This window comes from Macaca fascicularis, chromosome 3 (genome assembly GCF_037993035.2).
Source record: "Macaca fascicularis isolate 582-1 chromosome 3, T2T-MFA8v1.1".
Taxonomy (NCBI): Eukaryota; Metazoa; Chordata; class Mammalia; order Primates; family Cercopithecidae; genus Macaca; species Macaca fascicularis.
The window spans coordinates 191021059-191041843 of NC_088377.1; the positions used below are offsets into that span (position 1 = coordinate 191021059).

At 41.6% G+C, this 20785-nt stretch overlaps 2 non-coding genes across 2 annotated transcripts; both read right to left on the reverse strand.

The window, feature by feature from the left end:
* Positions 1 to 12371: 12371 nt before the first annotated feature.
* TRNAC-GCA (transfer RNA cysteine (anticodon GCA)) lies at positions 12372 to 12443 on the reverse strand. Its single transcript has one exon. It is a non-coding gene; the product is annotated as a tRNA-Cys (tRNA).
* A 1662-nt stretch (positions 12444 to 14105) lies between these two features.
* Positions 14106 to 14177, reverse strand: TRNAC-GCA (transfer RNA cysteine (anticodon GCA)). Its single transcript has one exon. It is a non-coding gene; the product is annotated as a tRNA-Cys (tRNA).
* Between the last annotated feature and the right edge of the window lie 6608 nt (positions 14178 to 20785).

The following is a 20785-nucleotide window of genomic DNA, read 5'->3' on the forward strand; positions in this document are numbered from 1 at the left end:
AAAGTGAAGCAGCAAGTGCTGATGGAGAAGCTGCAGCAAGTTATCCAGAAGATCTAACTGAGATCACTGATGAAGATGGCTATATAAACAACAGATTTTCAATGTAGATGAAACATTCTTTTATTAGAAGAAGATGCTATCTAGGACTTTCATAGCTAGAGAGGAGAAGTCAATGCCTGGCTTAAAAGCTTCAAATGACAACCTGACTCTCTTGTTAGGGGCTGATACAGTTGGTGATTTAAGTTGAAGCCAATGCTCATTTACCATTCTGAAAATCCTAGAGCTCTTAAGAATTATGCTAAATATACTCTGCCTGTGCTCTAGAAATTGAATAACAAAGCCTAGATAAGAGTACATCTGTTTACAGTATGGCTTATTGAATATTTAAAGCCCACTGTGAGACCTACTGCTCAGATAGATTCTTTTTAAAATATTACTGCTTATTGACAATGTGTCTGGTTACCCATGAGCTCTGATGGAGATGAACAAGAAGATGAATGTTATTTTCATGCATGCAAAGACAACATCCATTCTGCAGCCCACGGATCAAGAAATAATTTTGACTTTGAAGTCTTATTATTTAAGAAACACATTTTATAAGACTATAGCTGTGATAAATAATGTGGTCCCTCTGATAGATCTGGACAAACTAAATTGGAAACCTTCTGGAAAGGATTCATTTTAGGTGCCATTAAGACCATTCATGATTCTTGGGAGGAGGTAAAAATGGCAACAATAACAGTAGTTTGGAATTTGATTCCAACCCTCATGGATGACTTTTAGGGGCTCAAGACTTCAGTAAAGGAAGTCACTACAGATGTGGTAGAAATAGCAGGAGAACTAGAATTAGGAGGGGACCCTGAAGATGTGACTGAATTGCTACAATCTCATGATCAAACTTGAATAGATGAAAAGTTGCTTCTTACGGATGAGCAAAGAAAGTGATTGCTTGAGATGGAATCTGCTCCTGGTGACAATGCTGTGAACACTGTTGAAATGACAACAACAGATATAGAATATTTCTCAAACTTAGTTGATAAAGCAGCAGCAAGGCTTGAGAGAATTGATTCCAATTTTGAAAGAAGTTCTACCATTGGTCAAACTCTATCAAACAGCATCACATGTTACAGAGGAATCTTTCACAAAAGGAAGAGGAAATTGATGTGGCAAACTTCATTGTTTTATTTTAAGAAATTGTCATGGCCACTCCAAACTTCAGCAACCATCATGTTGATCAGTCAGCAGCCATCAATATCAAGGCAAGACCCTCCACCAGTAAAAAAAGATTACAACTGAAAGCTCAGATGATCATTAGCATTTTTAACAATAAAGTACTTTTAAATTAAGGTATGTACATTGCTTTTTTAGACATATTGTTATTGCATACTTAATAGACTACAGTATAAACATAACTTTTGTATGCACTAGGTAATAAGAAATTCCATGTGACTCACTCTATTGCAATATTCACTTTATTGTGGTAGTCTGGAACTGAACCTGCAGTATCTCTGAGGTACGCCTATACTTATATATTGCTGCATAACAAAATAACCCCAAACTTAGCAGCTTAAAACAAAAAAACATTTATTGTTTTATATCATGCAGTCTTGAAGGTTCAGAAATCTGGGAACGACTGAGCTGTGTGGCTCTGATTCAGGGTCTCCTATTAGATTGCAGATAAGATGTCAGCTGGGGCTGCAGTCATCTGAAAGTTTGACTGGGGCTAGAGGAACCACTCTAAGCTGACTCACTCACATGGCTATTAGAAAGAGGACTCAGTTCCACGCCGGGTGCGGTGGCTCAAGCCTGTAATCCCAGCACTTTGGGAGGCCGAGACGGGCGGATCATGAGGTCAGGAGATCGAGACCATCCTGGCTAACACAGTGAAACCCCGTCTCTACTAAAAAATACAAAAAATAGCCGGGCGAAGTGGTGGGCGCCTGTAGTCCCAGCTACTCGGGAGGCTGAGGCAGGAGAATGGCGCAAACCCAGGAGGCGGAGCTTGCAGTGAGCTGAGATCCGGCCACTGCACTCCAGCCTGGGCGACAGCGCGAGACTCCGTCTCAAAAAAAAAAAAAAAGAAAGAAAGAGGACTCAGTTCCTTAACGGATATTGGCAGGAGGACTCAATTCCTTGCCATGTGAGCCTCTTACAGGGCTGTTTGATGTGTCCTTGTGACATGACAACTGGCTTCCCCGAGTTTGTTATCCAAGAGAGAGAAAGGTAGAGCCACAGTGTATTTTATGACTTTATTTCAGAAGTGATACATTGTCATTTCCACCACATTCTATTCATTACAAGTGTGTTACTAAACTCAGTAGCACTAAACTTAGTGTCTTACTAAGCACATGGAAGATAATTGAGCTTCACATCTCCAAGGGAGAAATGTCAACATACTTTAAAACTACCAAAGTCAGCTCAAAGTAGAAGGAATATCAAGTTGTATCAGGCTGAATATATTTAAATAGGCCCACTGAGCTGAGATTTCCCAGATTTAGTGTGTTAGCTCCAGGGACTGGGAATGACTCTGAAAGGATACCTTCAAAGGGGACATCTGGATTTGAACCAGAGACCTCTTTAATTTGCAGTCAAATGCAGACTATATCCACATTGTGCTAGTGTGGCTGAATGAAAAACAGGTCCAAAGGTAGCCTACACCAAATGAACTTGAAATGCCAGAGCTTCCTTGGTATGTTGTAGTGGAAGATGCGGTAGCTAGAACTGTAAGACGGCCCCCATGATTCCTGTACCCTAATATCCATACGTTTGTGTAGTTGCTTCCCCATGAGTGTGGATTGGATGTGTAACTTTTTTCTAATCAACAACATATAGCAGGCTGGGCGCGGTGTCTCATGCCTGTAATCCCAGCTCTTTGGGAGGCCGAGGCAGGTAGATTATCTGAGGTCAGGAGTTGGAGACCAGCCTGACCAACATGGAGAAACCCCGTCTCTACTAAAAATACAAAACTAGCCGGGCATGGTAGCACTTGCCTGCAATCCCAGCTACTCAGGAAGGCTGAGGCAGGAGAATAGCTTGAATCTGGGAGGCGGAGGTTTCAGTGAACCGAGATTGCGCCATCGCACTTCAGCCTGGGCAACAGGAGCAAAACTCCATCTCAAAAAAAATAAAAAATAAACAAATAAAATAAAATAAATAAATATAGCAAAGGTGATGAGATGTTGTTTCAGCAATTATGTTACTTATCTGGCAAAGATGAAGGGATTTTGCAAATGGAATAAACCTAATCAGCCAACTATAAATTAATCTAAAGGGAGATTATCCTGGATGTGCCTGACTCAATTGTAAGAGGATTTAAGCCTTCCTTGAGAGAGAGAGACCTCAAACAGCCACTAGGTCTGAAATTCCTCTATTCTGTTTACATCCTCCTGCCTTTTGCCTGTGAACAACAAGCTTAAGCTTATGTCTATAGGGTTCCAAAGATCCAAGCTTGTCATTTTCCTCCTGAAAGAGGTCAAGTGAACTCAGAAGAATCAATCCCATATTATAGGTCTTACAGCCATCATTGAAACAGTAGCCAGTTGGGCTCCCAAGACATCTGCTTCATTTAACACTTAGCACCATCAACCACAGTGATAGCTTGATTGGTTGTGATGCCAATGTATGCCATGGACTACTAGCATCCCATTATTTCTCATTGGCAAGGGGCTCCACATTGCACTCAAGCCAAGAATACAAACAAACCAATTTCCCAAACCCATGGTGTGAAACTATCTACTGATTGTTACCACCTCACTTCTGGTATCAATTCTGTACCAATCAGGATCCAATAGGAAGACAGAAACCACATGGTAACTTAAACAGGAAAAAGTATACAGAAATAGTAACTCTAGTGGAGGATTGGAATAATGAGGGACATTGATTAGTAAGGGGCAAAGAGAACTCTAAAGAATATAGGAAGAGCAGATATAGGGAGTAAACCCTACCCCAGGGCTGAGAAAGGGCACCCAAACAAGGAACAGATCTGGAAAAACCCCACCTCCACTGCAGGCTAAGATTTAAGCTCTATTGAAAAGGCTGTGGTTGTGGCTTACTGTGTGGAGAAATTCACTCAGATGACACAGCAGGGTTCAAGGGGAATCCACCCCTTAGGGTGCTGGGGGCAACGATCCATGGGGAAATGTGCACCTGCGGCAGTCACTGGGAAACTGCTTTCTGGAGTTCTTGGGGGAAACCAACCATGAGAAAGTTCTGCCCTCAGAACTCGCTGCAAAGCTGCCTGAAGGTGCTGAGGAAGTCATTCACAAGGAGGTGCCATGCAGCAATGCTCCAGAGAAAGCAGTCAGATGCTGCTGGCTCAGTGTACTGTGGGAGCCCAGAGCTACAGACAGTGCACACACTGTAGGAGCCGCCAGGCAGAGTGCACCACAACCAGGAATACAAACCCTTTCCTTCCCCAGCATCCCTCTTTCGCCTTCTACTGACAAAGCATAACATTGTGCCATTGACTAGGGAGAAATAGTTACAGGGTACCACTCCATTGTCACAGAGCAGGCAATGAGGGATGCATTTGGAGTCAAGAGACATTACTTTGATAACTGGAACAGGAGACATACTAACAGAGAATTTCAGTCCTCATCCTAGGGCAGGGTAACAGTTCTACCTGTCCCAGGGCCCCAACTGAGGAGGTTAGCCCAGCTGGAGTTGCTGGGGCTGGACACTAAGTCTAGGTTCCCCAGAAACAAAGCTTGAACCAACAAGGGCTTCTGTGTTGGGACCAGAGACCCCTCCTCTGCAGGTCAATCCCAGGCCCTGAATGGGCAACTTTCCCTGAGGCAGGCCCACCTGCAGAGTGTCTGCTCCACCTGCAGTGTATCTGCTTGCTGGCCCTTCTGTGTGTCTGTGCTTCCCACCTGGATATCCATCAGGCTACCAAAGCTACTCCCTCACCTTTCAAAAATATTTTTTATTTTATGGAAAACTACATAGAATAATTTAAGAATCACCAATATACTTAACACCCAGAAGTGGTAACTGCTATCATGTTAGAATTGGCTCATGATTTTAAGGTAGTGAAACATCACCAACACAGCCACGTCCTCTGCAACATCCTCCTTCCCCAGTCCACTCCCATTTCTCCCCTCCCTAAAGACAACTATTATGAATTTAGGCTGCATCCTTCCACTTTCCACTCTTTTTTTTTTTTTTTTAACTTTTTGAGATAACTGAAGATTCCCATGTAGTTGTAAGAAATAGAGGGATCCTGTGTGCTTTTCAGCTAATTTTCTCCAATAATATAATTTTGAATAACTAGTGTACAATAGCACCACCAGGAAACTGACATTGATACAAGCCCCACCAATCTTATTCACATGTCATTAGGTTTACATGCACCTGTGTGTGTGTGTTTAGTTCTTTGCAATGTTATAACCGGTGTAGACTTGTGTGGCCACCACCACAGTCAACCTATAGAACAGTTTTCTCACAAGGGTCCGTCATGGCATACAATATGTAACCTTCTGAGATTGGCTTTTTTTCTACTCAGCATAAATCCCTAGAGATCTATCCAAGTTGTTGTGTGTATCAATGGTCTACTCCTTTTTATGGCTGAGTAGTGTTTCATCATATAGATAAATAATAGTTTGCTAAACTTCATTCATCTATTGAAGGATGTTTGGGTTGTTTCCAGCTTTTGGCCATGATGAATAAAACTTCTGTGAATACTTGGGTACAGATTTTTCTGAGAAAAAAAATTTGTGCTTCTTTGGCATAATGCCCAAGACTGCAATTATTGGGTCCTACAGTAAGCATATGTTTGGCTTGGTCAGAACCTGCCAAACTGTTTTGTAGAGCGGCAGTACCATTTTACATTCCTACTAGTAATGTATGAGTAATCCAGTTTTTCTGCGTCCTCAACAGCATTTGATAATATCACTTTTCTATTTTAGTTATGCTAATAGGTGAGTAGTGATAGCCCACTGTAGCTTTATTAGCATTTTCCTAATGGCCAGTGATGTTGACATCTTTTCATGTGCTTATTTGCCAACTGAACATCCTCTTCAGCGAAATGTCTTTGAAATATTTTGCCCATTTTTGAAATGGACTTTTTTGTTAAATTTTGACAACTTTATATATTCTCGATACAAGTCCCATTTAAAAAATATTTTTACATTTATATATGGGTATACAGAAACAATATTCCATATTTTCTGTGTATGTTTAAACAACCCAAATGGGATAATGCTAAACATATAGTTCTGTATCTTAAATTATTTGCACATGACACCGTCTTTTTGAGAGCTATCTGGTCACTTTTGCAGCTGTTGAACGTGGAGCACTCATGAGGTGATAATAAAAGCAACTTCATTTTTGCTCCTCACTGCTGCTTTTAAACTTTCTCAGTGAAATGGCGTTTTCTTGTCAAAGACACTTTAATGATCACTCTTATGTAGCAAAAAGTCCCATGGCTGCAGTCTTAACTCAGTCATTAAAATGTTCAGTCCTGTGGAATAACTGATACTCTGAAATCGATTGGAGCGTCTATCTTCCACTAGAAGTGGAAGAGTTGAGTCATGGTCCTTCCTCTCCCTGTTCCCATCTAGCATTCATCCCTAGCATCTAGGGTGGGGAGAGGGGGAAGTGGGGAGGAGAGGAAAAGGAGAACGAGAAAGTTCTTACTTGACTGGCACTGTAATAAGATAGCTTTGTTTTTGCTGGGCTTGGCAAGTGTTTCAAATGACTCCCTGGTCATTTCCATGGGATTCTTCAGAGGGCTCCATTGGGAACGTCTGACTGCTTTTATGACCTGGCAGCACATCTCTCTTGGACTGACATTTCTACCTGCACCTCTGGCTTTCTGGGTTCCATGTCACACAGATTCTCTCTGTTGGGGTCCATAACTCATCCTTTTGGGCAGAGTTTAAATAGCTCCTGAGTAGCTCCCTCTCTTGTGTGGCCTACAGGAAACACTCCTGTGCCTTCGGTCCCCAGCCCATGCTGGTGATGCAGGCCCATTTCCAAGAGCCGCATCACTCTCCACCTGCAGGGCAGCCACCTCTGCTCAGTTTTGTGTCCTCCTTTGTGCTGGACTCTGCTCCATCGCAAACCCTGACTCCAGGGCACGTGGACCAAGTTCTGTGAGCTGAGACTCCTTGAAGCTCCTTCACTAGGCTTGAGTTAGGGGAAAACACTCCCCCCCAACTCTTTCCCCTTGAGAAGAGCAGGAAAATGTATTCCTCACCAACACTCTAATCTCTAACAAACTGACCCTCTTCTACCTCCTGGTAGGAAGCCATCTGGTTATCAGACATGATTGAAATTTCCACATGGTGCTGTCTCATGCCTGCTTTTGGTATCTGATACCTATTTTATCTTGGACCCTCAGCTTAAATTTTCTTTTAACTGCATAATTTAAAAAATTACATTTTAAGAGTCCAGAAAGTGTTATTCATCTATTCCACTATAAATGGACATACTCAGGACATTTCTTTTTTGTTTGTTTGTTTTCAAATTAACAATAGTACTGCAAAGAACATTTGTGCACATCTCCTGATAAACTTGTGCTAGAGTTTCTTAGATGTACCAAGAAGTGAAATTCCTGAATTTTATGCATACTTTTAAGTATACTCTTATAGGTCTATATGATTTATATATTTATTTTGCTGTTTTATTGCCAAAATTTTCTCCATAGTGAGTGTACCAATTTACCAATTTTATACTATCAGATATATAAATCTTAAACACAAACCCCAAATCTGTGCCCATCTGTACACTTCCTTATAAAGTCCAGTTTTAGCCAAGAGTTCTGCTAAGCCAGTTTAGCAAGAACCCCCCACACTCTTGATATCTGAGCACTCTCAATAGCTGGTCAAGTTCCTCCTCCTCCATCATCTTCCAGGTGATGATGTCTGATTTCCCTGGCCTGTCTTCAGCAAGAATCCTGTTAGGCCAGTTTTTCCAGAATTCCCCTTACTCCTGATGTTACTTCTTAGTAATTTTCCATCCACTGACCACTCACCCTGCTCCTTGGCTATAGATACCTACTTACCCATGCTGTATTCAAAGTTGAGCCCAGTCTGTCTCCCCCACTGCAAGACTTGGTTGCAGTGGTCTCTATACCTATTGCAATGGCTTCCTCACTGTGCTTGAACAAGATCACTGAATAGCTTTTTCTTTAACAGTATGTATGTATACGTGTGTGTGTGTGTGTGTGTGTGTGTGTGTGTGTGTGTGTGTGTGTGTGTATTCTGTATATTCTATCAGAAGTTTGAGTTCATATTTAGGTCTTTAATTCATCTGTTTTTTTTTTTTTTTTTTTTTTGAGATGCAGTTTCACTCTTGTTGACCAGGCTGGAGTGCAGTGGTGCAATCCTGGCTCACTGCAACCTCCTCCTCCTGGGTTCAATCAATTCTCCTGCCTCAGTCTCTGAGTAGCTGGGATTACAGGCATCTGCCACCACACCTGGCTAATTTTTTTGTATTTTTAGTAGAGATGGGGTTTCATCATGTTGGCCAGGCTGGTCTAGAGCTCCTGACCTCAGGTGATCCATTTACCTCAGTCTCCCAAAGTGCTTGGATTACAGGCGTGAGCCACCGTACCTGACCTCATCTGTATTTTTTTTAATGGAGTGAGGTAGGGATCACATTGTGATTTTGTTAAAAGACAATTATTCCGGCACCATTTATTGTATAGTCCACCCTTTCCCCACTGATTGGTGACACAATCCTGGTCTTATATTCTGAGGCCACACTTCATCTAGAGCAACACTGTCCAATAGAAATATAATGCAAGCTGCAAATGTGAGCCATATATGTAATTTCATAGTTTCTAGTAAACACATTAATAAATAAAAACAAATTATTGAAATCTATTTTAATGCAATATTCCATTTAACCCACATATCTAAAGTATTATTATTGCAACATGTAATTAATAAAAAAGTTAATAAGATATTTTACATTCTTTTTGTATTGTATTCAAAAATCTGATATGGTTGTGAGGGACATTTTCATGTTTTCTGACTGTGCAGAATCTTTGAGTGCACTCGCTGTATATGGGGAACGTCTTCTTTACAAGAACAGCATCCTCAAAATAGAAGCCAGAAAACTTGTTCTCCAGGCCCCTTTGAGCTTATGGAATGGGACTGGGCTGCAGTGATGGGATGTACCCTTTAAGGCCTGAAGAGGGAAGAGGGAGGGGCAGGGTCCATTTGGCTTGCAAGGGTGGTGGTGGTGTCTTCCAGTTTTGAGGGCTTGAGTTTCTGGTAGAGAAGTGGTAGGAGTTGTGGTGTCTGGAATGTAGACTCTGTCATCTGGTGCAAGGTGGCACCTGCATTATTGTTTCTTCAGCAGGCCAGTTCTGCAGTGGTTTGGGGCATTTTTTCTGAAAGGTTAGACTGAAGACTAATTTTCCACAACTCTACCTTGTGAGACAGAGGCTTTTAATAAACGTTTACTGCTCAGTCTAGGTTCTGTTGCTGGTCCTTAAGGGCCCTGATGAACACAGTGAGTGAAATCTTGAAGTGCCAGCTGCTCCACACTAAAGAGTTCTGAGAAATGAATCTCCAGGAGGGGTGAATTAAAGCCATGCTTTTCAGTCTATCTGTGGTGAAAATCCAGCTTTATTTTTATTTTCTTAAAATCTGTCATGAATCAACACTGGTCCATCAGACTTGCAGACATTGAGACCTGCCACACCACCAGAGCTGGCCAATGGCAGATCGTTAGAGACTTTTTCAGCATTTACTCTCGATTTCTGAATTTCTCCCATCACAGACCCGTAACAAAGAGTTCATGGACTGGCCTCAGTTCATGGACCACACTGAGTAGCACTGAGCTGAAAGACATGCTAACCATGAATTCCTCTGGCATCCAGGGATGACTTTACCACTCAGTTAAGTTAGTTGTGCAAGCCCTTTGTAGAACTGCCTTTTCCAAACCAGTGGAAGAATCATGCACCAGCAGTTAGGAGCTGCATTCAGCTGCTAGTAACCAACTGGAAATGAGAGTAACTACTGTGCTAAGGGGTACAGGCTCACTCATGACAGCATACCTTGCATTTCTAACACAGACAAGAAGTTCCTGGGGGACTTGTAGGCAGAGGAGCAGCAAAAGTGTATGGTTCCCTGAGCTCTCCTTATCCTGTAGAGATGTGGACTCGGGCCAGGCAGAGCTGGGTGCACCATGGGATGCGGAACAGTACAAGGACTTTCCTCCTACATTACTCTGTATCATTAGAGGGAAGCTGAGAAAGCTGTGGGAACACTTAGTTGACTCTGTAACAATGAAAGTTTCCTGGTCAACTGTCAACAATGAGAGTTTCTACCAAGGAAATGGCCTTGGTAGAAAAACCTTTTTCATGACTAACTCAGACCTATGGAGGTAGGTGCTTGGTAGGCTGTTGATGGAGAAAGGGGATGAACTTTCTGAATCATCTGGATTTTTCTGTCCCTGGAGGTTTCAACAAGATAGCAATTTATGTATTTTTCATAAAGGATGTATGGAGGTGTATTAGTCTGTTCTCACACTGCTATAAAGACATACTCTGAGGCCAGGTAATTTATGAAGAAAAGAGGTTTAATTGCCTCACAGTTCCACAGGTTGTATAGAAATTATGGCTGAGGAGGCCTCAGGAAACTTACAATCACGGCAGAAGGTGAAGAGGAAGCAGGCACATCTTCACATGACCAGAGCACAAGGAAGAGGGTGAAGAGGGAAGTGCTACATACTTGTAAACAACCATTCAACAAGTCTCTAGGAAGTTCCAAACTTTCCCTCTTCTTCCTATCTTCTTCTGAGCCCTCAAACTGTTCCAACCTCTGCCCATTACACAATTCTGAAGTCGCCTCCACATTTTCAGGTATCTTTACAGCAATGCCCTACTTCTCTGGTACCAATTTACTGTAATGGTCTGTTTTCACACTGCTATAAAGACATACCTGAGACTGGGTAATTTATGAAGAAAAGAGGTTTAGTTGACTCACAGTTCCACAGACTGTACAGGAAACGTGGCTGGGGAGGCCTCAGAAAACTTACAATCATGGCAGAAGTTGAAGGGGGAAGCAGGCACATCTTCACACTGCCAGAAGAGGAGGAAGAGAGAGGGAAGAAGTGCTACACACTTTTAAACAACCAGATCTCATGAGATCTCACTCACTATCACGAGAACAACAGGGGGAAGTCTGCCCCCATGATCCAATCACTTCCCAGCAGGCCCCTTCTCCAACATTGGGGATTACAATTTGACATGAGATTTGGGTGGTGGCGTAGAGCCAAACCATATCAGGAGGTGAGCAGACCAGGGCTGGCATGGTAACCCGAGGATGTCTTTAGAGACACAGGCTCCTTTTGTCTCCCTGGTCAGCCTTCCTTAAAATGTGGATCCCATCCTCAAAGTTGACTCATGGTCCAAGTTGATAGCTTGTGCTCCAACCCTCACATCTATGTTATAAGTAGGAAGCAGAAGTAAAGGCAAAGGGAGCACATGACATGTTTGTCCTTCTCTTATATTTTCCCAGAAGTCTTCACTGTTTCTTATCCCTCGTGTGTATGCCACCCCTAGCCAAAGACGGCCCAGGAATGTGGTCTCTTAGCTGAGAACATACTGCTCAGTATGAAATCTGGGTTCTATTACTACAGAGGAGAAGAGAATGAATATTGGGTATTTAACTAGTAGCCTCCTTTGAGACACACACACACATATATACACACACACATAGCACTGTTTCTGCAATTTAAAAAAAATGGATAAAACACAGCAAATATTCAGGGTCCCTGTGTTGCATCATTCCAGGGTACCGTGTAATTGGTAAAGTTATATAATGTGCAACCTGTGTGTCTGCACATGGTTGCCCTGGCAGTCACCATCATCTGTCTACTGTTCCATCTATTAAGACCTATCATATTAATGCTTGCTGTTCTTCAGAGCTAATAAAATATTTTTATCCACTGGTGAATTGGTCTGTTTTCCCTCTGCATGATTACTGGGAGCTATGAGATGTTTTGAATTCCACAGTAAGAGCTTCTCCTAACCTAGGCTCTTGGGAATAATTATTTACCACCTCTCCTAGACATTTGGCGCCGGTTTTTTAATACTTGTTTTACCAGTTAGAGTTTTATTGTGTCTTTCATTGTAAGTTGCCTTGGATCCTTTTTTTAAAGCAAGCTTGGTGTAAGCAAATAAAATCTCGATGATAATAATTAGGTACAAGGGAAACAGAAAAAACCTAGGGCAGCCTTCCTCTGCCCCTCTAGGAAATAATTACGGCTGAGGAGGTAAAAATGAAATATGTGAAAATGTCACAAGAGAAACACTTCAGTCTTTGCCATTGGTGGGAAAGGTGGTTCCTTGAGGTTGGCCTACCAGATAACAAGGAGCTATACTATAATTGCCCAGTGTAAAATGGTAGTGACAAAGGGGGCACCTGGATTTGAACCAGGGACCTCTTGATCTGCAGTCAAATGCTCTACCCCTGAGCTATACCCCCAAGGTACTCATCTCCTTTAAATAAAGATATATTAATAATCACAGTCATTCACAAGCTACACTCTGGCCACCCGGTCTCCTGTAGCTCCCCAGTAGCTACAGGTGTGAAGTTATGTAATGCACAACAGAGCAGCTCTTCTGTACAACCCCCTCCACACCTGCCCGCACCTGGCCAATTAAGCTGCAGCCTTAGCTTTTAGGGAAAAGGAGAGTGGTGGGGTTAAATCCAGATGTAGACATAGCTTGAGGGCCTGGGTTTGGGCCCTGGGCCTGATTGTTCTGGAATGCAAAGAGCCCCTACTTGATAGTAATAGATGTTCCAATATTGAGCCATCAGTGCATTTCTGTTTTAAGTCCTTCTTGGTTATGTGGGATTGTACTATCAGATAAGATTTTCTACTATTTTGTCTAGATTATTCTGAAATGAGATTGGACTATGGCTTTCTTTGTGGTATATGCTCTTGTAATTTATGTTTTATATCAGGATTATGTGAATTTCCTAGAATGATTTGGAGAGATGTAAAGCGTTCTATATGCTGGAACATTCTATATAACATAGAATTACATATTTTTAACTAAAGATTAGCAGGAACTTGCCTGTAAGCCTCTAGGTGGGGTGCCTTTTGTGAGGAAGAGCTCCTTAATGATCTTTTAGTGAATTCTGTCATTATTGGTCTATTTAAGTGCTCTGCTTCATCTTAGGTCATTTTTAGAATTCATTTTCACTTAGAAAATGTAATAAAGTTGTACAAAGTATTCGCTCTTTCTTTCTTTCTCTTTCTTTCTTTAGACGGAGTTTTGCTCTTGTTGCCCAGGCTGGAGTGCAATCTTGCCTCACTGCAACCTCCACTTCCTGGGTTCAAGCGATTCTTCTGCCTCAGCCCCCTGAGTAGCTGGGATTACAGGCACCATGCCCGGCTAATTTTTGAATTTTTAGTAGAGATAGCGTTTTGCCATGTTGGTCAGGCTGGTCTTGAACTCCTGACGTCAGGTGATCCGCCCGCCTTGGCCTCCCAAACTGCTGAGATTACAGGTGTGAGCCACTGCGCCTGGCCCATAGTATTCTCTTATAATCTGAAATTTTATTTAGGTATGTTCTATTTTTTTTTCATTATGTTGTTCATTTGTCTTTTTTTGGCTTAGACAACATGAAGATCCATTTATTTTTTGAGGTAAAAATTCAGATCCAACTTCAGTTACCCAAAGTTGATCAGTTGATCTCAGTAGTTGTTGCCTCTTGTATTTTGAAACTCTGTTAATAGATGCATACACATTTAAGACTGTTATGTTCTCTTGATGAATTGATCTTTTTATCATTATGAAATATTCTTCTTCAATGCATTAGTTTTCCTTGTTCTGGTCTATTTAGTCTGTTATAAAATAGACTTTTCATCTTTCTTTTGGTTAGTGTTTGTTTGGCATATACTTTTTCACTTTCTTAAACTATTCATCTTGTTATATTTAAAGTGGCATTCTTATGGATAGCTTATAGATTTCTTTGTTTAAGTGATTCTACTGTGTCAGCCTCCCAAGTAGCTAGGACTACAGGTGTGAGTCACCATGTCCAGCTAATTTTTTAAAAAATTATTTTTCGTGGAGACAGAGCCCACCAGGTAACAAGGAGTTATTCTATAATTGCCCAGTGTAAAACTGGTAATAACAAAGGGGGCACCTGGATTTGAACCAGGGACCTCTTGATCTGCAGTCAAATGCTCTACCCCTGAGCTATACCCCCAAGGTACTCATCTTCTTTAAATAAAGATATATTAATAATCACAGTCATTCACAAGCTATGCTCTGGCCACCCTGTCTCCTGTAGCTCCCCAGGAGCAACAGGTGTGAAGTTATGTAATGCACAACAGAGCAGCTCTTCTGTACAACCCCCTCCACACCTGCCAGCACCCAGCCAATTAAGCTGCAGGGTTAGCTTTTTGGGAAAAGGAGAGTGGTGGGGTTAAATCCAGATGTAGACGTAGCTTGAGGGCCTGGGTTTGGGCCCTGGGCCTGATTGTTCTGGAATGCAAAGAGCCCCTACTAGCCTCGAACTCCTGGCTTCAGTTGTTCCTGTGGCCTCAGCCTCCCAAAGTGCTGAGCAACACTCCCAAAGTGCTGAGCCAGTATGCCCAGCCACATTTGGTTTTATTTGTTCCAAATAGTAGATTTTGTTCTTGTTTTCCTGACTTCATTGGGACTGCATTTTTTTTTTGTACGATCTCATTTTGTCTCCACCATGAGCTTATTAGCTATTCCTCTTTGTTTTATATTTTTTAGGGTTCCTCTAGAGATCGCAGTATCATCTTCAACTTATCACATTTTACCTTCAGATAATGTTTTACTACTTCTCTGATAGTGTAAGAATCTTACAACAGATTTCCATTTCCCTCGTTTTGTCCGTTGTGTTATTATTGTCATAGATTTTACTTCAATGTATATTATAAACCCAATACATTTATATTATTTTTGCATTACTTATTTTTATTTTTTCTTTTTGTTTTTAATTTTTTAATTTAAAAACGAGACAGGATCTCATTATGTTGCCCAGGCTGGTCTTGAACTCCTGGCCTCAAGTGATAGTCCTGCCTTGACCTCTCAAAATCCTGGGATTACAGGTGTGAGCCACTGTGCCCAGCTACATTAATTATCCTTTAAAGAGTTTTTAAAATGAGACAAAATTATATTACTCTACATATGTACCATTTCTGACACTTTTTATTACTTTGTGCAAATCCGGATTTTCATCTGGTATCATTTTTCTCTTTCCCTGAAGAAGCCTAGTCTACTTCCTATAAAGTAAGTCTATGGGTAACAAATTCTTTCAGCTTTTTGTTGGCCTGAAAAAATGTTTGCCTTCATTGATGAAAGATATTTTCACTGGGTGTAGAACTCATTGAATATAGAATTAGTAGTATTTTTAAAAAGATGTTCCTTTTTCCCTTTCTAGACTGCATAATTTCTGATAAGAAGTCTGCTTTCATTCCTCTGTGTTGGCTGTCTTTAATATTTATCATTAGCTTTCAGCAACTTTATCATGATGTGCTTTGGTTTTGTTTTCTTTATGATACTCACGCTTGGAATTTGTTGAGGTGATCTGTGGATTTCTAATTTTCATCAAATTTGAAAACTTTTGGACCATTTATTAAAATTTTTTTCTGTATTTCTCTCTGTTCTTTTCTTCAGAGACCACACACACACACACACACACACACGCACACCACACCACACCACATTTTTTGTGTTTTTTAAAGACAGGTCTTGCTCTATCACTCATGCTGGAATGCAGTGGCATGATCATAGCTCACTGTTGCCTCAAACTCCTGGGCTCAAGCAATCCTCTCACCTCAACCTCCTGAGTAGCTGGGACTATAGGCACACACCACCACACCTGGCTAATTAAAAATTTTTTTTGTAGACACAGGGTTTTGCTTATTACATAGGCTGGTCTTGAAATTCTGGCTTCAAACAATCCTCCCACCTTGGCCTCCCAAAGTGTTGGAATTACAGCATGAGCCACCATGCCTGACCAAATATATATGTATTAAACTGCTTGATATTGTCTCACAGCTTACTAAATCTATGCTTATTTTTTTGTGTCTTCTTCCTCCGTGTACTTCATTTTGGTAGCTTATATTGCTATGTCTTTAAGTTTAAAAATCGTTCCTTCTAAAAGATCTAATCCAGTTACTTTTCATTTCAGATATTATATTTTTATCTATAGAAGTTATATTTGGGCCTTTTTAATATTTTTTATTTCTTTTCTCATTATGTCCTTGTCTTCCTTTGCATATTTGAGCACATTTACAGGATTTATAATAGCTGTTTTAAAGTGATTTTCTGCTAACTTCATCATCTTGCTCCTTTCTGCATCTGTTTTTCCTCTGATTATGGCTCATATTTTCCTTTGTATTTTTGTTTGTATGTGGGACGTTGTGAATTTTGTGTTGTGAATGTAAAATTGGATGCTACATTTGGTTATATTCCTTTACAGAGTGCTGAATACTAGATTTAGTTGTATTCCTTTAAAGAGTATTGAATTTTGTTTTGGGATGCAATTAAGTAACTTGGCTGTCAACCTACTCCATTTGAGGCTTGCTTTTACATTTTGTTAGAGTGAGTCCAGAGTAGCCTTTATTCTGTAAATTAGTCCCCCTTTATCTATAGTTTCACTTTTCAAGGTTTCAGTTACCTGTGGTCAACCTTGGTCTGAAAATAGGTGATATAGCACTGAAGGGGTGGCCTGCCCCTCCACACCTGTGGGTGTTTCTCGTTAGGTGGAACGAGGGACTTGAGAAAAGAAATGAGACATAGAGACAAAGTATAGAGAAAGAGAAAGTGGGCCCAGGGGACCGGTGCTCAGCTTACAGAGGACCCACGCCGGCACCGGTCTCTGAGTTCCCTTAGTATTTATTGATAATTATCTTTACCATCTTAAAGATAAGGGAGTGGCAGGACAATAGGATCATTGTAGGGAGGAAATCGGCAGTAAGACATATGAACAAAAAACCTCTGTGACATGAATAAGTATAAAGGAAAATGCTGTGCCTTGAGATGCATATGCAAACGTCTCCATAAACCTTTTAGCATTGTTTCAGCCTATCACATGGGGAGAAACCTTGGACAATACCTAGCTTTCCTAGGCAGAGGTCCCTGCGACCTTTGGCCATGTACGTGTCCCTGGGTAGCTGAAATTAAGAGAATGGTGATGACTTTTAACCAGCAAGCTGCCTTCAGGCACTTGTTTAACAAAGACACATCCGGCCGGGCGCGGTGGCTCAAGCCTGTAATCCCAGCACTTTGGGAGGCCGAGGCGGGTGGATCACGAGGTCAGGAGATCGAGACTATCCTGGCTAACATGGTGAAACTCCGTCTCTACTAAAAATACAAAAAACTAGCCGGGCGTGGTGGCGGGCGCCTGTAGTCTCAGCTACTTGGGAGGCTGAGGCGGGAGAATGGTGTGAACCCGGGAGGCGGAGCTTGCAGTGAGCCGAGATCACGCCACTGCACTCCAGCCTGGGAGACACAGCGAGACTCCGTCTCAAAAAAAAAAAAAAAAAAAAACAAAGACACATCCTGCACAGCCCAAAATCCATTAAACCTTGAGTCACCGCAGCATATGTCTCTTGCAAGGACAAGGTTGGGGGTAGGGTCACAGATTAACAGCATCTCAAATACAGAACAAAATGGAGTCTCTTATGTCTACTTCTTTCTATATAGACACAGTAACAGGCTGATCTTTCTTTCTTTTCCCCACATAGCACAATAAAATATTTTGAGAGACAGTGAGAGAGAGGGAGACCACATTCATATAACTTTTATTAAAGTATACAGTTATTATTTTTCTATTTTATTATTGATTATTGTTAATCTCTTATTGTGCCACACTTATAAATTAAATTATCATTATTATTATTATAGGCATGTATGTATAAGAAAAAAAAGTATAATTAAGATTTGATATTATCTGTGGTTTCAGGCATCTACTAGGGATTTTGGGATATACCCCAGCTAAGAGAAACTACAATATAATTTACCTTCACTTCTATGGCAAGAACCTTCTGATAACTTTGCTCAGTGACTTAGGTATTATGAGATCTCTCCACTCTCTTTGATTGGAACATGAATTCTTTCTGGTCTTGTGTGAACTCTAGGAGTTGTTTGCCTTGCTGCCTACTGGTGTATTTTTGGTGTTTTTTTTTTGTTTGTTTTTGTTTTTGTTTCCTTTTGGACTTAAGGATTTTCCTGTTGTCTAGACAGAATTTTAAGGTACCTTCCAGCTCCCACCAAAATTCCTACCCCCTGGGATATATGGACCATATAACCCTCTTCCTTTCCTTGTGGGTAAAACTTATGAACATGATGAGATTTCACTCTCATGATTAGGTTACACTGTATCATAAAGGTAAAGGCATTTTTCGGATTAAGGTCTCTAATAAGTTGACTTTGATTAATCAAAAGGGAAGTTATCCTAGGTAGGTATGATCTAATCAGAGGAGCCCTTTAAAAGAAGGTCCTGGTCTTTCTTGAAGAAAGAGATCCTCCTTCTAGCTTTGAAACGGTGGGTTGCCATTTTCTGGAAGGACCATGTGGCTGGGACCTGAGGGCAACCCCTAGGTGCCTGGCCAACAGCCAGCAGGCAATAGGGACCTCAATCATATGGCCACAGAGAAATGAAATCTGCCCAAACCAGTGAGCCTGGAAAAGAGCCCTGAGCCTGAGCCTGGCTGCATCTAGATTTCAGCCTTACAAGGCTCTGAGGAGATGACCAGCTAAGATATTTCTGAACCCCTAACTGTCTCATTTTCACCTATGAGATTTTAATTTATGGAGGAGAACTGGAGAGACAACACAGAGACCAATGCCATTGAAAGAAGATGTTTATTACTTATATTATCCAACAGAAGGAGGCATGCCCCATCATGCAGAGCCACATGGGTGAAGCACCAGTTTTGGTTAGAAGACAGAAGTGACAGGAAAGCATAGGCCAGAACCTTTATTGGGGTTACCATGGGAAAAGTAAGGCAAAGCAGGCCCACCAGTTTAGGACTGGCTGGTTTGAATAATCCTGGTGAATCCTAGGGCCATAGAGCCTGTCCCTAATTGTCTTGATACCTGGCCCTGGAGTAATTTAGAGTAGGGGAATATTGCCATGGTATGTTAGAGTTTGATAAGGATGGTTTGGAGGATGGGCTCTGGGTTGGTTAGTTTGCATATAGAAGGTGTGCTCCCAGGTGAACCCTTTGCTGTCTCTAAGAATTGGGTAACCCTGAGAGGGGCAGTCTCTGCCCAGTCAGTGAAACCACAAATGCCAGAGCATCAAGAATACAGACATAAGAAAATACAGTTAACATAATTGACCCTGTAATGAATGGAGGCCAAGCGACAAAGAGTCTAAGAAAGCACAGAACACCAACCCACAGAAACTGTGAGATAATAAGTTTGTGCTGTTGGGGCCTCTAAGGCTGTTTGTCATGAACCAATAGAAAATGAGAACAGTCTTCCAGGCACACTCATCCTCGTCATGGGACCTCTCCACAGTTTCCCAGAACTTTTCATGCAGCTTCCTCCTCTTTGGTACTTTCACCTACAAACTCTAGCTTCCCTGACCTCCTTGAAGTCTTATTTTTGTCTCTTCAACTCAATGAGACCCCTGGGGACTGTGTTGATTCCCTGTCCCTTCACTGCAGACCACAGGCAGTAAGCTGGGGTATTGCAGGGCTTAGTCATTGTAGGGCCATTGTTTTCCCTCTCACTGCTCTCCTCTGCTTATTGTTTAGTGTCTGAAAACCATTGTTTTATTTATTTTGCCCAGTTATCTCATTGCTTATGGCAAGGAGGCAATTCCCATAGTAGTTAGCTTTTTCATGGGTGGATGCAGAAACCTATGAACCCAAAAACTATTTAACAGTCAAGTTCGCTACTCCTGAGCCATATAGACAAGGGCAGCCAGAGAGAAATGTCGGGTTACTCACAAAGTGAAGCCCATCAGACTAACAGCAGATCTCTCAGCAGAAACTCTACAAGCCGGAAGAGAGTGGGGGCCAATATTCAACATTCTTAAAGAAAAGGATTTTCAACCCAGAATTTCATATGCAGCCAAACTATGTTTCATAAGTGAAGGAGAAATAAAATCCTTTACAGATAAGCAAATGCTTAGAGATTTTGTCACCACCAGGCCTGCCTTACAAAAGACCCTGAAGGAAGCACTAAACGTGGAAAGGAACAACTGGAGCCAGCCATTGCAAAAACATGCCAAAATGTAAAGACCATCGATGCTAGGAAGAGACTGCATCAACTAACGAGCAAAATAACCAGTTAATATCATCATGACAGGATCAAGTTCACACATAACAATATTAACCTTAAATGTAAATGGACTAAATGGTCCAATTAAAAGACACAGACTGGCAAACTGGATAAAGAGTCAAGACCCATCAGTTTGCTGTATTCAGGAGACCCATCTCACATGCACAGACACACATAGGCTCAAAATAAAGGGATGGAGGAAGATCTACCAAGCAAATGGAGAACAAAAAAAAGCAGGGGTTGCAATACTAGTCTCTGCTGTTTTTTTCATCCATCCTTGGGTTGCCCTGCTCAAGATTGCGGGTCCCTAAGGAAAGTGTTTGGCCTAACATGGGACAACTGTCTGACCTGTGCTGGGATAAGGGGGTGTACCTTGCTTTACTATCCCACCAAAAAGACACCCAAAGGGAAAGAGCAGGTTCCCCCAAAAGAAGCTTAGGTTCCTATAGGAAATGGGAAAGGATGCTGGATGGCCATGAAGAGACAAATGCCACTGGAGCCTTGAGGACGCACAGCTGCCAATGATGTCTGACATTCTGCACA